Raw genomic sequence first — 18,647 nt, forward strand, 5'->3', positions numbered from 1 at the left:
CCCACTTCTTGGAACCCTTTTTTTCCCAAAAAGGAATTATCTGTGTTTTACTCTGATTTATTGACAGCCTCCATCTGTAACACCAGGTCTTTAATAAATGTAACATAATCTGTAAATCATCTTCTGATTCAGCCAGCAGCGCAGTATCATCTGCATACAGCAAAATACCCACAGTTAAGTCCTGGTTCAGTTTATCAGGATCATTCAAGACAGGCCTTCCTGTCTGCTTTTGTTTAACATTACACTCTGGATATGCTGAATGACTCCATCTGTTCATATATGTCTTTCTGACAGTGTCATACCCACGAAGCAAATCAGAATATACCCCAACAATAAACCATGGGTAACCAAGGAGCTGAAACACTGTTTGAATCTCAAAAAGTTGGCATTTATGCAGGGAGACAAAGAAAGAGTTGAAGAGCTGAGAAAGGAGCTAAATATAAGACCAGGCTGGCTAAGCTCCGCTATAAGGACAGAATGGAAGAGAAGTTCTCCAGGGGAGATGCAAGGATGGCATGGCAGAGCCTAAACAACATGATGGGAAGAGCTCAGAGTCCTGCTGGATTACAGTGCCCAGACCCTGCCTCCTTTGCAGAAAAACGTAACACCCATTATGCCAGGTTCGACAGCTCAGCAGCCAGGGAGGACTGGACCCCGACCAACACCAGCCACTCCCCTCTCCCAATCAGGATAGAGGAGAGGAGGGTCAGTTCAATCCTGTCTAAACTTCATCCAAAGAAAGCCCCAGGACCGGATGGGCTTAAAGAACGGGTGCTAAAAGAACGTGCAGCCCAGCTGGGCCGCGTTGTGGCACCATTGTTCCAGCTGTTCCTGGCATCGAGCTTTGTCCCAAGGGCATGGAAGGAAACAACCATCATTCCTGTTCCCAAAAAGCCCAATGCAAAAGACGTGTGACTTCAGGCCTGTAGCACTCACTTCCATTCTTTGTAAATGCATGGAACGAGTGCTGGTTGAAGAGCTCAGAACCATGGTGGGTGAGAACCTGGACCCGTTGCAGTTTGCATAAGTCAAAACTGGGAGTTGTGGACGCCAGCCTAACCCTCCTGGACACCGTGACAAGGCATCTGTACTCAGCTCCATGGTCCTAAACATCTCAAAGACCAAGGAGCTGTGTTGTGGGGGCCGCCAGACACGTGATAACCCCCACCCCCTCTTTGAGCCTCTCATGCTAGAGGGGCAGGCGGTGGAGCAGGTCAATGTTTTTAGGTACTTTTAGGCACTGACATCGATCACCACCTGTCCTTTCTCCAACATGCAGATGGAGTTTACAAAAAGGCCCAGCAGCGCATGTTTCTATTGAGGAGGCTGAAAGGTTTTAATGTAAAACAGGACATTTTAACAGTAGTGTACCGGTCACTCATTGAGTCAGTCCTCACTTTCAACATTGCATCCTGGTACAATTCCAGAATCATAAAACAAGCTGTGAAAATCACTGGTACACCTCAGTTACAACTCCCAGATCTCTAAAGACGTGCAGTACAGAGGAAAGCGCTCTTGATCACTAGGGACCCCTTACATCCCCTACACGGCTCCTTTCAGCTTTTACCATCAGGCAGCCGGTTCAGAGTAACCCTGGCCAAAAAAAAGACCTACAAGAACTCTTTCATCCCTACTGCAGGGCGTATTTTAAACGAAAAGAAATAGGTGCCGGTTTTTAGGGCAAGATTTATCTGCTGTTGCAGCTTTTATGTGAGCGCCACAGGAATTTTAGGATTTTTATGGTTTTTATGTGAGATCTTTTAATGTGAGTTTTTATGTTGGTGTCTGTATGTTTATGTTTAACTGAGCCCAAACTGATGAAAATGTTCTGTCCCTGTGACGGACAATAAAGTTTTTGGAATTGAATTGAATTGAATTGAATTGAAAAGGTAAACACTTCTTTAAAAGTATAAAATGTTCCAGGTCACACTGCTTTTGGCACCAAGACACAAGAACAGACAGTAGTTTGTCTAAACAATGGTTTGATCTTTTTTTCAGATGAATTCAAAAACAATTTCCCTGAATTGGAGCAGAAACAACACGGTTGCAGCTGGAGGCCCGATCACTCTGAACCTTGGGCTGATAATGAAACTGGAGAAATATCTGAAAATGTTAAGAAATAATACTTTGAAGTGAGAGGCAGAGATCCCAGTAATGTGTGTGCTTGGTGAGGTTTGTGTCAGCTCTGTGTTCACTGGTCTGTGTCTCCTCAGCAGCTGCAGAAGGTTCCTGCTGGAACAGCTCAGCTTCTCTGCAGTCTGACTGAGGGAGGTTTTTGTACGACGACAAATCACTGTGTGAACACACCGCCACTGTGGTAACTCTGACAGTAATAAACTGCTGCATCTTCAGCCTGAACTCCACTGATGGTCAAAGTGAAGTCAGAGCTGCTTCCACTGCCACTAAACCGAGATGGTGTTCCTGAGTAACGTGTGCGAGTTAAATATATCAGGAGCTTTGGAGGCTGTCCAGATTTCTGTTGATACCAGGACAAATACCCATTTCCATTATATGTGCTAACAGGTTGACTAGTCTTACAGGTGAGAGCGACAGTGGATCCTGGAGTAGATGTCACTACTGGAGGCTGAGTCACAGTCACCTGACCGCTGCATCCTGCAGGACAAAACAAATCATTCATTCATCAGCAGAAGGAAAGGAGAGAAAAGGCGAGGCGTCGTGTTTGAGATGTTGCCGAGCCAACGAACCTGTAAACCAGCAGCAGGCCAGCGTCCAGATGAGGATGGTGATGAGAGTCATGGTGGTTGTGGTCTCTGCTGTGTTGACTGACAGATCTGAGTCCTGCAGTGTTGAACTCACAGGACTATAAAGCTTCTCAGTTCACTGGAGGATCAGCTGACGATGCAAAGCCTCCTCTCTATGGAAATGATTTCTCTGCTCTCAACAGACTGAAGGCAACGTGGGACACGAAATCAGGAGGAATACGGCTCGGATGAACAACATGGAGGATCTTAATGGAACAGAGGAAAACACTCACATTAAAAGTGCAGTTGAGGATTTAAGGATACGTTTGTGTTCACTGTGGTTGGTATGAAACGTTTGTCTGCTGTTCATTTACTGACAGGATTTAATGAAATCTATCAGATATTTCACTTTTTCATCATATGACTTTGTAAATCATCATTATCTATAAGCATCATGTTCATTTAACCATGTATGAACTTAAATAAGACTGAAAATATAACTTGTGAGGAGGATGTGATCATTTCTCTCTGGAGTAGAAAATTAAAAAAAAATCATATTATCAATCTTTATTTTTAAAATACGTTTAAATCCATATAATTTGAAAGATTTTGTAAATTAAATTAAATATAATTATTTCTATATTAATTTAAAAAGTGTTTTCAGTGGATAGATTTGTCTCTCAAATTTAAAAATATGCTATAAAATTGTTAAAAAATCATATAGAAGTTTAAGGAATAGGAGATGAATCATGACTTAATTCAAATAAATGATTAATTATGCATTCTTACTATAAAATAACTCTGTTTTCAGTGGACAGATGCTTGTTCACAGTGCAGGAGGTTTTTGTACGGCCACTTAACGAGGTTGTATCACTGTGGTGGACTTTTGGTGGAGGAACCAAACTCATCTTTCACTGTAAGTATCACAGATTTATGATTTCTACAACGTTCAATATTATAATCGCTTTGTTTAAAGTAAATGTGATGAACCAAATCATTATTTTGGATCATTTATACTTTTTGGATATTTATTATTCATTAATCTAGGCTGATATTGGAGTTTAGGAAAACACTGCATATTATTTTCCTATTATAGATTATGTTTTGGTGAAGTAGATGCAGTATTTTATTTTGTAACATTGAAACATCTGTTAGTGTGTTAGCTGTACGTTATAAAATCTAATGTTGATCAACAAATAAGAGGGTTTATTGTACATTCAGTGTCGCTGCAGTTTGTGTTCACGGTCCGTTAGTTCAAAGTGATGAAAAGGAAGTGAAACAGACAGATGTCAAAATCTTTCACTGCTTACAGTTTACAGATGATTAATGAAACTTTTCTATTCCAATGACTCCTCAGTCACATTGTATATGATTCTATAATGATTTAATGAGGAGAGCCGCAGGAGAAGATTGGTTCCTGTAAATGACAGAACTCCAGTCAGCGTTGTATTTGTTAAATCCTCCCTCCATCCCATGTCTCTGTGTGACCACAGCATCATGCACACAGCTAACCCTCAGTAACGTCACCTCTGTCATGTTCAGCTGTCTTTCCTACAGTGGAAGTTAATTGCTCCTCGTGTGTCTCTGCTCTCCCCTCCAGCTGGCTCCATGATCCGGCCCTCAGTCTCCCTGCTTCCCCCCTCCTCTGAGCAGCTCTCTGGGGGCTCGGCCACGCTGGCCTGCCTGCTGACCGGCTACTCTCCTCAGGGAGCCGTGGTGAGCTGGGAGGTGGACGGCACCGAGGTGACGGAGGGGGTCCTGAGCAGCTCAGAGGAGGAGAAGAGCGGACTCTACAGCAGCAGCAGCACCCTGAGCCTGAGCCAGGAGCGCTGGATGGCAGGAGAGCTGTACTCCTGCAAGGTCCTCCATCACAACCACAACCAGATGCAGTCCCTCCACAGGAGCCAGTGTAAGGCCTAGAGGGTCTGGATGGAGGCCAGGACAGGAGCTCTGCATGGGGGGAGCAGGAGGAACACACCTGCTGCTCTGAACAATCTGAGGACAACGTTTGTAGAGGAAACTATAAAGCCTTGTGTGACTGCTGTAAAGTAGCTAGAGAGTAATGTGTGTAGCTCAGCAAGTAGATGTGTGCGTTTAATAACTGTCTTTTTATAATAATAAAGCTTTCACTGATGAATTACATGATGAAGTGTTTGGTGTTTTATTTTATGAATAGGACTAGAGAATGTAGTGGTTTTCAATCCAATCCAATCCAATCCACTTTATTTATTTAGCACAATTTAAACAAACACAACGGTTTCCAAAGTACTTCACAGTAAATAAATCAATTTCAATACAACAGAAGCGCAATAACAATGATGGACACAATAGGATAGAAACAATATAAAATCAAATAAATAAGATAAAACGCAAATAAAGCCAGATAAAATCAGATAAAACTCAAATAAAATAATTAAAAAACAAATACAAATTAAAACTGCGAGCAGTGATAACGGGCCCTCGCATGGCACGTAACTCGGTTAGTGCTACGGCCGCCTGACGTGTCGGACCGCCTGGCCTGGCCACCGCCACGGGGCGGGTCGTCCCCGGCCACCGCCACGTTGCCAGTCGTCCCCGGTCGTCCCCGGCCACCGCCACGGCGCGGGTCGTCCCCGGCCACCGCCACGGCTGGCGCCTGTTGTCCCCGGCCACCGCCACGGCGCGCGTCGTCCCCGGCCCCCGCCATGGCGCGCGTCATCCCCGTCCATTGCCACGCAGCCGGTCGTCCCTTGCCTGAATCGTCGCGTCGATCACCGTATCAGACGATTGAAGTTGTCCTGCTAGACTGGGGTGCAAAGTTCCACGACACTGGGACCTTATACGGGTGTAAAAACATGACATTTTATGTCGCCACTAGGTGGCGCTCTGATTGTGAGTCAATATTGCAGTGCAGACGTGTTCAGGGTGGGACTCTCATCAAATGTGAGAAGTTTGAACAGGATCGGACAATGTACATTGAAGTTATAACAGTAAGTATTGAGTATTGTGGCGAAGCATGAAATTCGTCCATGTTCAGGGCGCTGTAATTGCGCTCCCATAGGACTTATGTAAGACCTCTTGATCATTTTTAATCATCGAGGCCTCTAGAACAGGCTCACAAAGTTTGGTAGGAATCGGATCAACGGTTTAGGAGGAGTTCGTTAAAATACAAAGCTTACAATTGAAAAATGGCTGATTTACTGTAGCGTCCCCGAGTGGTCAATTTTAATAAAACTTTCAGGATATGTTCCAGGGACATATGTCAACATGTCCTGCAAGTTTCATGATGATTGGGTTAAATATTGTGGAGTTATGTGTATTGATTTCTAGAGCCCCGCCCCTCTAATGTTCATTGGCTTATAACTTCTGAACGCAACAATGTTTCACTATGCCCTTTGTAGGGATTAATCAGCTCGGTGTAGTGATGACACACAGCAATTTTGGTGAGAATCGGATTTACGGTTTAGGAGGAATTAGCAAAAACGTGTTCTTCACAAAATTCAAAATGGCGGAAAATTTCGGTAGGCGGACTTTAGTACTCCAAGAGGCTTTTTTGTAGAGCACACTTGCCTGCACATGTGAGGCGAATTTTGTGTCAATTAGAGTTACGATGTGCTGGGGCTGGCATAAGACGCGTTAGATGGCGCTAGAGAGCCACCTTTTTGTGGCCAACTATAAAACCTTTAAAATATCAAATTTTTCGCCAGTCCCAATATGCACGTGAATTTTGGTAAGCTAATTATATTGCTAAGGCCCCCAAAAAGGCAGTTACTTTGCATAATAATAATAATAATAATAATAATAATAATAATAAACAATCGAATTTCAATAGGGCTTCGCAGCCCGACGTTGTCGGCGCTCGGGCCCTAATAAAGAAAATCAAAGGGTGCACCGCCCGCACAACATAAAAATTAAATTAAATAAAAAAAAAATAAAAAAAATTAAAAGGTAAAAAGTAAGCACATATACACTTAAAATCAACACGCTACATGGTGTCAAACGCCAAAGAGAAGAGGTGGGTTTTAAGAAGAGATTTAAAATGAGACAGTGAAGACGCCTGTCTCATGTGCAGCGGCAATCCGTTCCAAAGTCTTGGAGCTGCGACCGCAAATGCTCGCTCCCCTCTGAGCTTCAGCCTGGCTTTAGGCACTGTCAGAGAGCGGCTGGGAGTGTAGGGGTGTAGCAGCTCAGAGAGGTAGGGTGGAGCAAGGCCATTTAAGGCTTTAATAGCAAATAAAAGGATTTTAAAATGAATCCTTAAATGAACGGGCAGCCAGTGGAGGGAAGCTAAAATAGGTGAAATGTGCTCAAACTTTCTTGTGCCAGTTAAAAGACGTGCAGCAGCATTGTGAACCAGTTGAAGACGGGCAATGGAGGACCCACTAACCCCCATATAAAGTCCATTGCAGTAATCCAGCCGAGTGGTCACAAAGGCGTGGATCACTGTCTCAAAATGTTGTCTCTGGAGGAGCGGTTTAATTTTTGCCAACTGCCTCAACTGAAAAAAGCTCGACTTCACCACAGCTTTAATCTGGCTGTCGAATTTAAGCTCTGCATCCACCTTTACACCCAGATTGTTCACAATTGGCTTGTGATGTTGTGCCAAAGAACCCAGGTCAACTAGGGGGGTCACAGAAGCGCCACCAAAGACCATGACCTCTGTCTTTTTTTCATTAAAATTAAGAACATTTAAAGACATCACGGCTTTGATGTCATGTAGGCAGTCTAGGAGTGGCTTAACCCTGTAAGACCCAGATATAGAAAAAACAAAAAAAAAGTTATTTTACCTTTCAGATGTTGTTGTAGGAGGCCTTCGATGCAGAAATTAAAGAGTTTTTAAAAAAAAAATGTTATGTATGATTTTAGAGAATAATAATAATAAATAATAATATTGCAAAATTGGGCTTGGATAGGAGCAGAATTCCTGTATTTGTGCTCACATTGTCTGAACAACAATTCAGAACAACTAAGGGTTCATTTGCAAGGTTGATTGCTTACTACACTAAAAGATATTTTATTTACTTACTTGAATCTGATGAATCCAGTCCAATGAAACAGAGAGATGTTGTTGAGAGGTTGTGTGAGTTCATGGCCATAAAGCGGGACTTATAAACAAAGGTATGTTCCAATAGCATTGTGAGACTGAACAATAGAACCCAATGACTATGTATATGTGGTAAAAAACAAAATAAAATATACCAGATTGTTTTTTAGGTAACGTTGTAATTTTACAACAAGGGGTGTTACAGGGTTAATATTGTAGAGGTCTGGCTTTTTAAGGGGGACATAGATCTGACTGTCATCAGCTTAACAATGAAAGGAAATGCCATGTTTCCTGAGAATCGAGCCAAGAGGGAGTAGATAGAGGGAAAATAAAAGAGGGCCAAGCACAGAGCCCTGCGGTACCCCACATGAGAGAGGAGCAGTGGAGGACACAGAGTCATCAAGGCTGACACAGAAGGTTCGATGTGACAGGTATGACCTGAACCATTCAAGTGCTGTGCCACTGATGCCCACCCACTGCTCTAAACGAGCAACCAGGATTTTATGGTCCTGTGCTGTGCAATGTTTTAAAACCGGATTGGAAAATCTCAAGAATATTTTGTTCATTTAAAAAGTCCATGAGCTGAGAATGCACAATCTTTTAAAGATTTTAGAAAGGAAAGGCAATTTAGAGATAGGCCTGAAAGGTGTCTCACTGTAGGATCAAGCCCAGGTTTCTACAGCAAAGGTTGAACAACTGCATGCTTAAAATTAGCAGGGGACACTCCAGAGGACAGACTGCAATTAATTAATGAAAGAAAGGATGGACCAACAGTCTGGAAAACCTCCTTAAAAAGTCGGGGAGGGACAGTATCTTCAGGGGACCCCGAGGGCTTCAAATTATTAAACAGTCTCCTGAAGGAAGGACAGGGTCACAGGTTCAAATGTGTCCAACTCAGGAGAGCAGGGAGTTTTATAACTACTAGTACATCTCCCTGCAGAAAATGAAAGCTAATAGTCGGATGTTTATTTTGCTGTGACATTTGAAGAGAATACTATATTTTTTGAGGAAGAAAATTAGTGGATTTTGTCAATTATGATTGAATAAATTGTAAAAAATGTGCTAGTCTGAGTAGAATTGAACCTGACCAGCTCACTCATAAAGAGACTGAAAGAACTGATAAGAATATGAGTTTAAAACTGCATGTGGAAGAGCGTCTGTGAGTCTGTTTCAGTTTTATTTAGAGTCATTGTGGTTCTGCTTGGTGACTCTGCTTGGTGTTGTGTTCACTGGACCAGTTATTCTCATCACCGTCTCTTCAACAACCCTCTGCACCTGCAGCAGGCCGTTCTCACTTCAGTCACACTGAAGGAGGTTTTTGTACGGCTCTAAATCACTGTGTGAACACCCAAGCACCGTTTATGATATGGCCACTCTGACAGTAATAAACTGCTGCATCTTCAGCCTGAACTCCACTGATGGTCAAAGTGAAGTCAGAGCTGCTTCCACTGCCACTAAACCGAGATGGTGTTCCTGAGTTAAGTTTGCTAACTTCATATATCAGGAGCTTTGGAGGCTGTCCAGATTTCTGTTGATACCAGGACAAATACTCATCTCCATCATCGTAAACAGGTTCACTAATTTTACAGGTGAGAGTGACAGTGGATCCTGGAGTAGATGTCACTACTGGAGGCTGAGTCACAGTCACCTGACCGCTGCATCCTGCAGGACAAAACAAATCATTCATTCATCAGCAGAAGGAAAGGAGAGAAAAGGCGAGGCGTCGTGTTTGAGATGTTGCCGAGCCAACGAACCTGTAAAACAGCAGCAGGCCAGCGTCCAGATGAGGATGGTGATGAGAGTCATGGTGGTTGTGGTCTCTGCTGTGTTGACTGACAGATCTGAGTCCTGCAGTGTTGAACTCACAGGACTATAAAGCTTCTCAGTTCACTGGAGGATCAGCTGACGATGCAAAACCTCCTCTCTATGGAAATGATTTCTCTGCTCTCAACAGACTGAAGGCAACGTGGGACACGAAATCAGGAGGAATACGGCTCGGATGAACAACATGGAGGATCTTAATGGAACAGAGGAAAACACTCACATTAAAAGTGCAGTTGAGGATTTAAGGATACGTTTGTGTTCACTGTGGTTGGTATGAAACGTTTGTCTGCTGTTCATTTACTGACAGGATTTAATGAAATCTATCAGATATTTCACTTTTTCATCATATGATTTTGTAAATCATCATTATCTATAAGCATCATGTTCATTTAACCATGTATGAACTTAAATAAGACTGAAAATATGACTTATGAGGAGGCTGTAATCTTTTTCTCTCTGGAGTAGAAAAGTAAAAAAAATCATATAATCAATCTTTATTTTTACAATAAGTTTAAATCCATATAATTTGAAAGATTTTGTAGATTCCATTAAATATAATTATTTCTATATTAATTGAAAAGGTGTTTTCAGTGGATAGATTTGTCTCTCAAATTTAAAAATATGCTATAAAATTCTTTAAAAAACATGTAGACGTTGAAGGAATAGGAGATAAATCATTACTTAATGAAAACAAATGATTAATTATGCATTCTTGCTATAAAATAACTCTGTTTTCAGTGGACAGATGCTTGTTCACAGTGCAGGAGGTTTTTGTACGGCCACTTAACGAGGTTGTATCACTGTGGTTGACTTTTGGTGGAGGAACCAAACTCATCGTTAACTGTAAGTATCACAGATTTATGATTTCTACAACGTTCAATATTATAATCGTTTTGTTTAAAGTAAATGTGATGAACCAAATCATTATTTAAGATCATTTATACTTTTTGGATATTTATTATTCATTAATCTAGGCTGATATTGGAGTTTAGGAAAACACTGCATATTATTTTCCTATTATAGATTATGTTTTGGTGAAGTAGATGCAGTATTTTATTTTGTAACATTGAAACATCTGTTAGTGTGTTAGCTGTACGTTATAAAATCTAATGTTGATCAAACTAATAAGAGGGTTTATTGTACATTCAGTGTCGCTGCAGTTTGTGTTCACGGTTCGTTAGTTCAAAGTGATGAAAAGGAAGTGAAACAGACAGATGTCAAAGTCTTTCACTGCTTACAGTTTACAGATGATTAATGAAACTTTTCTATTCCAATGACTCCTCAGTCACATTGTATATGATTCTATAATGATTTAATGAGGAGAGCCGCAGGAGAAGATTGGTTCCTGTAAATGACAGAACTCCAGTCAGCGTTGTATTTGTTAAATCCTCCCTCCATCCCATGTCTCTGTGTGACCACAGCATCATGCACACAGCTAACCCTCAGTAACGTCACCTCTGTCATGTTCAGCTGTCTTTCCTACAGTGGAAGTTAATCTGCTCCTCGTGTGTCTCTGCTCTCCCCTCCAGCTGGCTCCATGATCCGGCCCTCAGTCTCCCTGCTTCCCCCCTCCTCTAAGGAGCTCTCTGGGGGCTCGGCCACGCTGGCCTGCCTGCTGACCGGCTACTCTCCTCAGGGAGCCGTGGTGAGCTGGGAGGTGGACGGCACCGAGGTGACGGAGGGGGTCCTGAGCAGCTCAGAGGAGGAGAAGAGCGGACTCTACAGCAGCAGCAGCACCCTGAGCCTGAGCCAGGAGCGCTGGATGGCAGGAGAGCTGTACTCCTGCAAGGTCCTCCATCACAACCACAACCAGATGCAGTCCCTCCACAGGAGCCAGTGTAAGGCCTAGAGGGTCTGGATGGAGGCCAGGACAGGAGCTCTGCATGGGGGGAGCAGGAGGAACACACCTGCTGCTCTGAACAATCTGAGGACAGCGTTTGTAGAGGAAACTATAAAGCCTTGTGTGACTGCTGTAAAGTAGCTAGAGAGTAATGTGTGTAGCTCAGCAAGTAGATGTGTGCTTTTAATAACTGTCTTTTTATAATAATAAAGCGTTCACTGATGAATAACATGATGAAGTGTTTGGTGTTTTATTTTATGAATAGGACTAGAGAATTATATGGTTTTATAACTACTACTACTACTCCCTGCAGAAAAATAAAGCTTTGGATTCATCTTGTAAATATCGATATTTCTACATTACAATACAATAATACAGAGATGTGAAACTGAGGGAGGATTCTGCAGAAACTTCACCTCCATCCATCAGACAGAGAAGACAGGACCCACACATGCAGACAGACAAGGTTGCAGTGCCGAGGCTCAGTGTTCAATAAACCAGTTCAGGTTCGGTACACAGGAAGGCAGTCGGTGAAGATAACGGCACAAACGTCCGAGAGGAAGGAAAGCTGATTTTCCATAATCTTCTTTATGTTCATTACTTTACGAAATAAACATTTTAAATGATTGATACATTCAAAAAGGTTATACCGTCCTAAAATAAAACTGATTATAAGAAGTCAGAGTCTCTGTGTTATTTTTAGGCAAGGCAACTTTATTTGTGTAGCACATTTCATCCACAAGGCAGACTCAAAGTGCTTCACATCATGACATGTCATACAATAAAGTGAAAAGAAAAGAATTAAAAGAAAATAAAGGCAAAATTAAAATGCATTACAGAAAGAAAGGAGGATAAAAACATATTTGCAATAAATAAAAACAGTGCAGACATTAAAAGATTTAGCAGAAAGCTATGGTGAACATAAAGGTTTTCAGTCTAGTTTTAAAAGTGGTCAGAGTTGGGGCAAGTCTTACATCTTCAGGAAGTTTATTCCAGCCATTTGTTGCATAGTGACTAAATGATGCTCTCCCGTGATTGTTGTTTACTCTGGGAATCACTAACAGATTGGTCTCAGAAGATCTTAGTGGTCTAGAAGTCTTATATAGTGGGAGCATATCAGTGATATACTTCGGCCCTAGACCATGTAGTGATTTATATGTGAGCAGGAGGACTTTGAAATCAATCCTCTGACATACAGGGAGCCAATGCAAGGATTTAAGAATTGGTGTAATGTGCTCACATTTTTTGGTCTTTGTAAGAACTCTAGCAGCAGCGTTCTGAACAAGCTGTAGCTGCCTGACAGTTTTTTTTTGGAAGACCTGCAAGGAGACCATTACAGTAGTCTAGCCTACTAGTAATAAAGGCATGTACAAGTTTTTCTAAGTCTTGAGCTGACATGAGCCCTCTAAGTCTTGCTACATTTTTGAGGTGATAGTAGGCTGATTTTGTTACTGATTTAATGTGACTGTCGAAATGTAAATCAGAATCCATAATAACCCCAAGATTTCTGGCTTTCTTTGAGGTTTTCAGGGACAGAGAGTGAAGGTGTTGAATTACTTTAAACCTTTCTTTTTTAGCACCAAAAACAATTATCTCAGTTTTGTCCTCATTTAGTTGTAGGAAGTTTTGGCACATCCAGTCTTTGACTTGCTCAATGCACTGGCACAGAAGATCTATGGGGCGATAGTCGTTTGGTGATAGTGCTACATAGATTTTGGTGTCATCGGCATAGCAATGGTGCTCAATGTTATTATTTTGCATGATTTGTCCTCGTGGGATTATGTAGATGTTGAATAAAGTCGGCCCCAAGATTGAACCTTGGGGGACTCCACACGTTACATTGGTAGGTTCTGATACAAAGTCGCCAATGGAAACAAAATAGTTCCTATCTTGTAGATATGACTTGAACCAGCTTAAGACTGTGCCTGAGAGCCCCACCCAGTTTTCCAACCTGTCCAAGAGTATTGAGTGGTCGACAGTGTCAAATGCAGCACTGAGGTCTAAAAGCATTAATATTTAAGTTTTGCCAGAGTCTGTGTTGAGACGGATGTCATTTACAACTTTAATAAGGGCCCTCTCGGTGCTATGAAAAGGTCGAAATCCTGACTGGAAGTTGTTGTGGCAGCCAGTTGAAGCCAGGAAGTGATTTAGTTGTTGGAGGACAACTTTCTCAATTATTTTACTTATAAAGGGTAGATTTGAAATTGGTCTGTAGTTGTTGATAATAGAGGCATCTAGGCTCGGCTTTTTTAGAAGAGGTTTAATGACTGCAGTTTTGAAGGCCTTTGGGAAATTGCCTGATTGAATGGAGTTATTAATTATTTGCAATACGTCTATTGATAGGCAGTCAAAAACATTCTTAAAAAAGTTGGTAGGTAAAGCATCAAGGCAGCAGGTGGATGATTTTAGATTTGTCACCGTTTCCACTAGAGTTTTAGAGTCTATGGCATTAAAGCTTGCCATCATTGCTGTGTTACTTTTGCCTGAACAAGGTGGTGATCCAACTTTTTTGTTTGAGATATTGATGGCGCGTCTGATGCCTTCAATTTTTAATAGTGTAAAAGAATGCAAACTCATTGCATTTCTGCGTGGAATGGAGTTTAGCTGGTATTTGTGTTGGGGGGTTGGTCAGTCTGTCAACAGTTGCAAATAGGGTTTTCCCCTTATTAGTGTTGTTGTTTATGATATTGGAGAAGAATGTTTCTCTCGCACTTTTTAAGACTAAATTGTAGGCCCGGAGGCTGTCTTTATAGATGTCATGGTGAATATGAAGTTTAGTACTCCGAGAGGATTCGTTCAGCCTTCCTGCCTCTCTTCTCTGGGCTGTCACAACAGCAGCTTTTCTCCAGGGTGCCTTTTGCTTACCAGAAAATGTTTTAACCGTCGCAGGTGCAATGACATCTATGACATTCAGAATTTTGGAATTAAAGATGTTTACAAGATCGTCAACATGACATGGGTTTAGAGGTGGTAACGAGGAGATGGCATTTTTAAAGAGTACAACTACTAGTACTGCGCCCTGCTGAAAATGAAAGCTAATAGTCGTATGTTTATTTTGCAGTGACATTTGAAGAGAATAATATATTTTGAAGAAGAAAATGAATGGATTTTTATATAATGACTAATAAATTGGAAAAGTTTGCTAGTCTGAGAAGAATCTAATCTGACCATCTCACTCATAAAGAGACTGAATGAACTGATAAGAATATGAGTTTAAAACTGCATGTGGAAGAGCGTCTGTGAGTCTGTTTCAGTTTTATTTAGAGTCATTGTGGTTCTGCTTGGTGACTCTGCTTGGTGTTGTGTTCACTGGACCAGTTATTCTCATCACCGTCTCTTCAACAACCCTCTGCACCTGCAGCAGGCCGTTCTCACTTCAGTCACACTGAAGGAGGTTTTTGTACGACGACAAATCACTGTGTGAACACATAGCCACTGTGCTCACTCTGACAGTAATAAACTGCTGCATCTTCAGCCTGAACTCCACTGATGGTCAAAGTGAAGTCAGACCTGCTTCCACTGCCACTAAACCGAGATGGTGTTCCTGAGTAACGTGTGCTAGCGTCATATATCAGGAGCTTTGGAGGCTGTCCAGATTTCTGTTGATACCAGTGCAAATAATTATTATTGCTAACAGGTTGACTAGTCTTACAGGTGAGAGCGACAGTGGATCCTGGAGTAGATGTCACTACTGGAGGCTGAGTCACAGTCACCTGACCGCTGCATCCTGCAGGACAAAACAAATCATTCATTCATCAGCAGAAGGAAAGGAGAGAAAAGGCGAGGCGTCGTGTTTGAGATGTTGCCGAGCCAACGAACCTGTAAACCAGCAGCAGGCCAGCGTCCAGATGAGGATGGTGATGAGAGTCATGGTGGTTGTGGTCTCTGCTGTGTTGACTGACAGATCTGAGTCCTGCAGTGTTGAACTCACAGGACTATAAAGCTTCTCAGTTCACTGGAGGATCAGCTGACGATGCAAATTGCCTGCCCCTCATAATACGGGACCGTCCCACGTTTATGAACTTTAAGACTCATTTAAAATTGTGGCTCAGGGAAAATCAAAGCTGCACTCACTTTTAACTGCATCACACACTTCATTATGTGTGTCACTCACATGTCCTGTTGCATCTTGTCTTGTCTGTTGTTGTTAGTGTTTGTCTTGACCCTCAGATTAAATATGAGGGTGTTGTATGTATGTTACTTTGTTTTTATGTTTTCTATGTTTTCTGCCTGGGTACAATAGATGAAAACTAGCCATTGTACTATCGAGTATTTACATTGTGTATTTAAACTGATGTCCATAAATATGCACTGTCCCTATTAAATAAACAAATAGTTCAATAAATAAAGCCTCCTCTCTATGGGAATGATTTCTCTGAGTTTTATTTGTTTCACACAAAGAGAAACGATTTATTCATCAAGAATGTAGCATGAACCATAAACCATCATTAAATAAAACTGGATCATAATGAGCCTGTTTTTCTTTTTAATTCAACATGAAAAATACCGTCTTGATATTTTCAGTATCTAATACATCTGTTAGTAGAGGAGATGGTCGTATGTTTATTTCTCTGTGACATTTGAAAAGAAAATTGGACGCAAACATGAGAAGAAATCAGCAGCAAAAATGATCACATATGTCTTCAAAACCTCTCACCCTGACTCAGAAAACCCAGCATGACAATCAGAGTTATTGGCAACATCATCCTGAAGCAGTTTTCAGTGTGAGTACGAGAAAACAGTTCAGACTCACGGTGACACGAGAACTTAAAACTGCGAGGAGCAGCGATGCATTCAAATCATGCAAAACCCGTTTGGGCCCAGCTGCGGTTGTGGAAGTGAAAGGGAGAGAGGAGGTGGAGGAAGTAGAGGCTACATCTCCCTGTGGACTGATTCAGAAGAAACGTTGGACTCTGCATCTCTCTGCTCCTTCTGCCTTTGCTGGTAAATAGATACAGGCCGCCCTCTTCTGGCTGACTCCATACTGTAACCCAGTAGAAAACAGATATTGTTATTTCCCTTAAAATATATTTTTTATTTATTTCACCCTCTTTAATTTATTATTCTGTCAATAATATTATTTTGCACACACATAGTCCTTATTTGTTGTATTATATGCATGATAGGAAAGAGGAAGTAGTCCCACCCTCGTCTCGCGAGAGTTACAGTGCGTGAGTGAGAGTATAGAGTAGCGCGGTGCAGAGTCAGAGCAGCGGTACGAGCAGATGAGAAACACGGAAGAGAAAGACAATAAGAAGTCACGAAAACGGCGGTTGTTTAACTCACTTATCAACACAGAATAACCCGTGAGAGTGTACCTACCTGAAGCAGAGAGGTGGTCGAGGACCTGTGGGTTATTGTTTTCGGCAGAGGCTTGGTGAGTCGCTCGAGCTAACTAGCGCTAGCCCATGCTAACCGGAGTAGCCACATCGTGATTCAGTCTGTGAGAGGGCAGAAAGCTTGTTTACTCATGAACGTGACCTGCCGCTACTGTTTACTGTGTGTTTTAAGAGTTAAAGCTGCATATTTTGCTCTGATAATCTGATGAAAATATGAGGTGTGCTATTTATTTTCCTGTGTGTGTATTCACTCTGAGATGCACTGTTTAGGGTGTGTGTCTGTTAAATACGGCTAAACATGTCCATTTATCACAGAGGCAGAAACTCTGAAGCACTGAATTGATATTGTGATGTGTGTTAAAGGTGCATTTAGCTAATTTTCAGTTCAAAATGTGTGAAATGGTTAAAAAGGATTAAAATGAACAATTTTTCATGTGGAAAACTGAGTTAAAATGATCATAATTCATGGTAAAGAAGCTAAAATGATCATAATTCATGGTTAAATAGCTAAAATAATTCATGTTGATTTAAAATGATTAAGAATGTGTGAAAATACTCACCTTGAGATAAAAATAAAAGAACTGTACAGTTAAAAAGATAATTAATTCAATCACTATTGTGTTCCAGGAGTGTGTTGAGATTTATAGTATGTATTGAATATGGCCATAAGAGAAGTTTGATGATTCTGTGTTAAGTGATAGCCCTGTCTTTATACAGGCTAGGTTTTTTTGAGACCCTTGAGAAACCTTTTGATGTGGATCTGGATTCTCCTGATTGAGGGAGATGGCGAGCCAGTGAAATGTTCCTTGCCCAAAGGAGCAGAGAACCAGCACCTGAGCCCGAGGAGAACATCCAGCCCTTCTTCACCTTAACTGAGTGTGTCTGTGGTAGGACCACCACACACACACCTGACTCTTTGAACTTTCCCTTGACTTGACTTACACACAATTGACTGAAGCGCGCTGACCAACAACAAGAACATTCAAGAACATTAAAGGAACGTTACGGTTCCTATTGGACACTTTTATTTGGTTTTATGTTAAAGAGAGACTGTGAAACATTGAGCAATCAGATGTCATTGCATTTAATTTTATTTTGATTTTATTTTATTTTCATACAGTTCAATACAGTCAACTTACTTTAAATATACGCCGTGGCTCCATTTATTTATTGTGTCTGTTGTTATGGTCGGCTCTTGGACCACAACAAATATAGAAGCCTCACGCAGTTTGGAGCAGTAAAGGTATATTTATTTAACAAAACAAGGTTAAACTATACCAAAAAATGTGCTTTTAACAAAAACTTTACATAACAAAACTAATGTCACACAGGACCGCTTAACCTGTGTGACCTAGGAGGGCAACATGTTATCCGGGCCAACCAGGGACACAGACTGGCACAGCTTATGAAGGAGTGGATTGATGGCAGCTGCCGTCAATCCCCAATCAGCCGGTCTCTCCCAACGCCAGACCTGTAAGGGAAAAATAACCCTGCATGGGGCCGTAACACCCCCCCCCCCCATAAAGACAGGGTCCCCACAGGACCCCTGGCCACTAACACCATGGTGCTCACACACACACACAACAAATCCTTTATCGAGTCTAACGTTCATCCAAACCACACGTTACCCTTTCCCCAGTCCTGCCTTGGCTCAGCAACTGGTACCCTGAAACAAACCGAGAAAAAAAAAAAGAGACCAGAATGAGCATGGAAAGATGTTCACTGATGCGGGGCCCTTGACAGTGCATCTGCCACTACATTGTCTCTGCCTTTTATGTGCCGTATGTCTAAGGTATAGGCCTGGAGGAACAACGACCATCTAATCAGCCTCTGATTCGGACAGTGGAGCGAGTTCAAAAATGTCAGCGGGTTATGATCTGTATACACCACTGCAGGCCCACAACCAACATAAACTTCAA

At 41.8% G+C, this 18,647-nt stretch overlaps 1 pseudogene across 1 annotated transcript; it reads left to right on the forward strand.

The window, feature by feature from the left end:
- The first annotated feature begins 3,590 nt into the window (after window positions 1-3,590).
- Window positions 3,591-4,724, forward strand: LOC311016162 (Ig kappa chain C region, B allele pseudogene; annotated as a pseudogene). Its single transcript has 2 exons — window positions 3,591-3,618; window positions 4,303-4,724. The product of its transcript is annotated as an Ig kappa chain C region, B allele pseudogene (transcript).
- Window positions 4,725-18,647: the final 13,923 nt, after the last annotated feature.

Source organism: Eutrigla gurnardus, assembly GCF_963514095.1.
Source record: "Eutrigla gurnardus genome assembly, chromosome: 7".
In the NCBI taxonomy this organism is placed as follows: domain Eukaryota; kingdom Metazoa; phylum Chordata; class Actinopteri; order Perciformes; family Triglidae; genus Eutrigla; species Eutrigla gurnardus.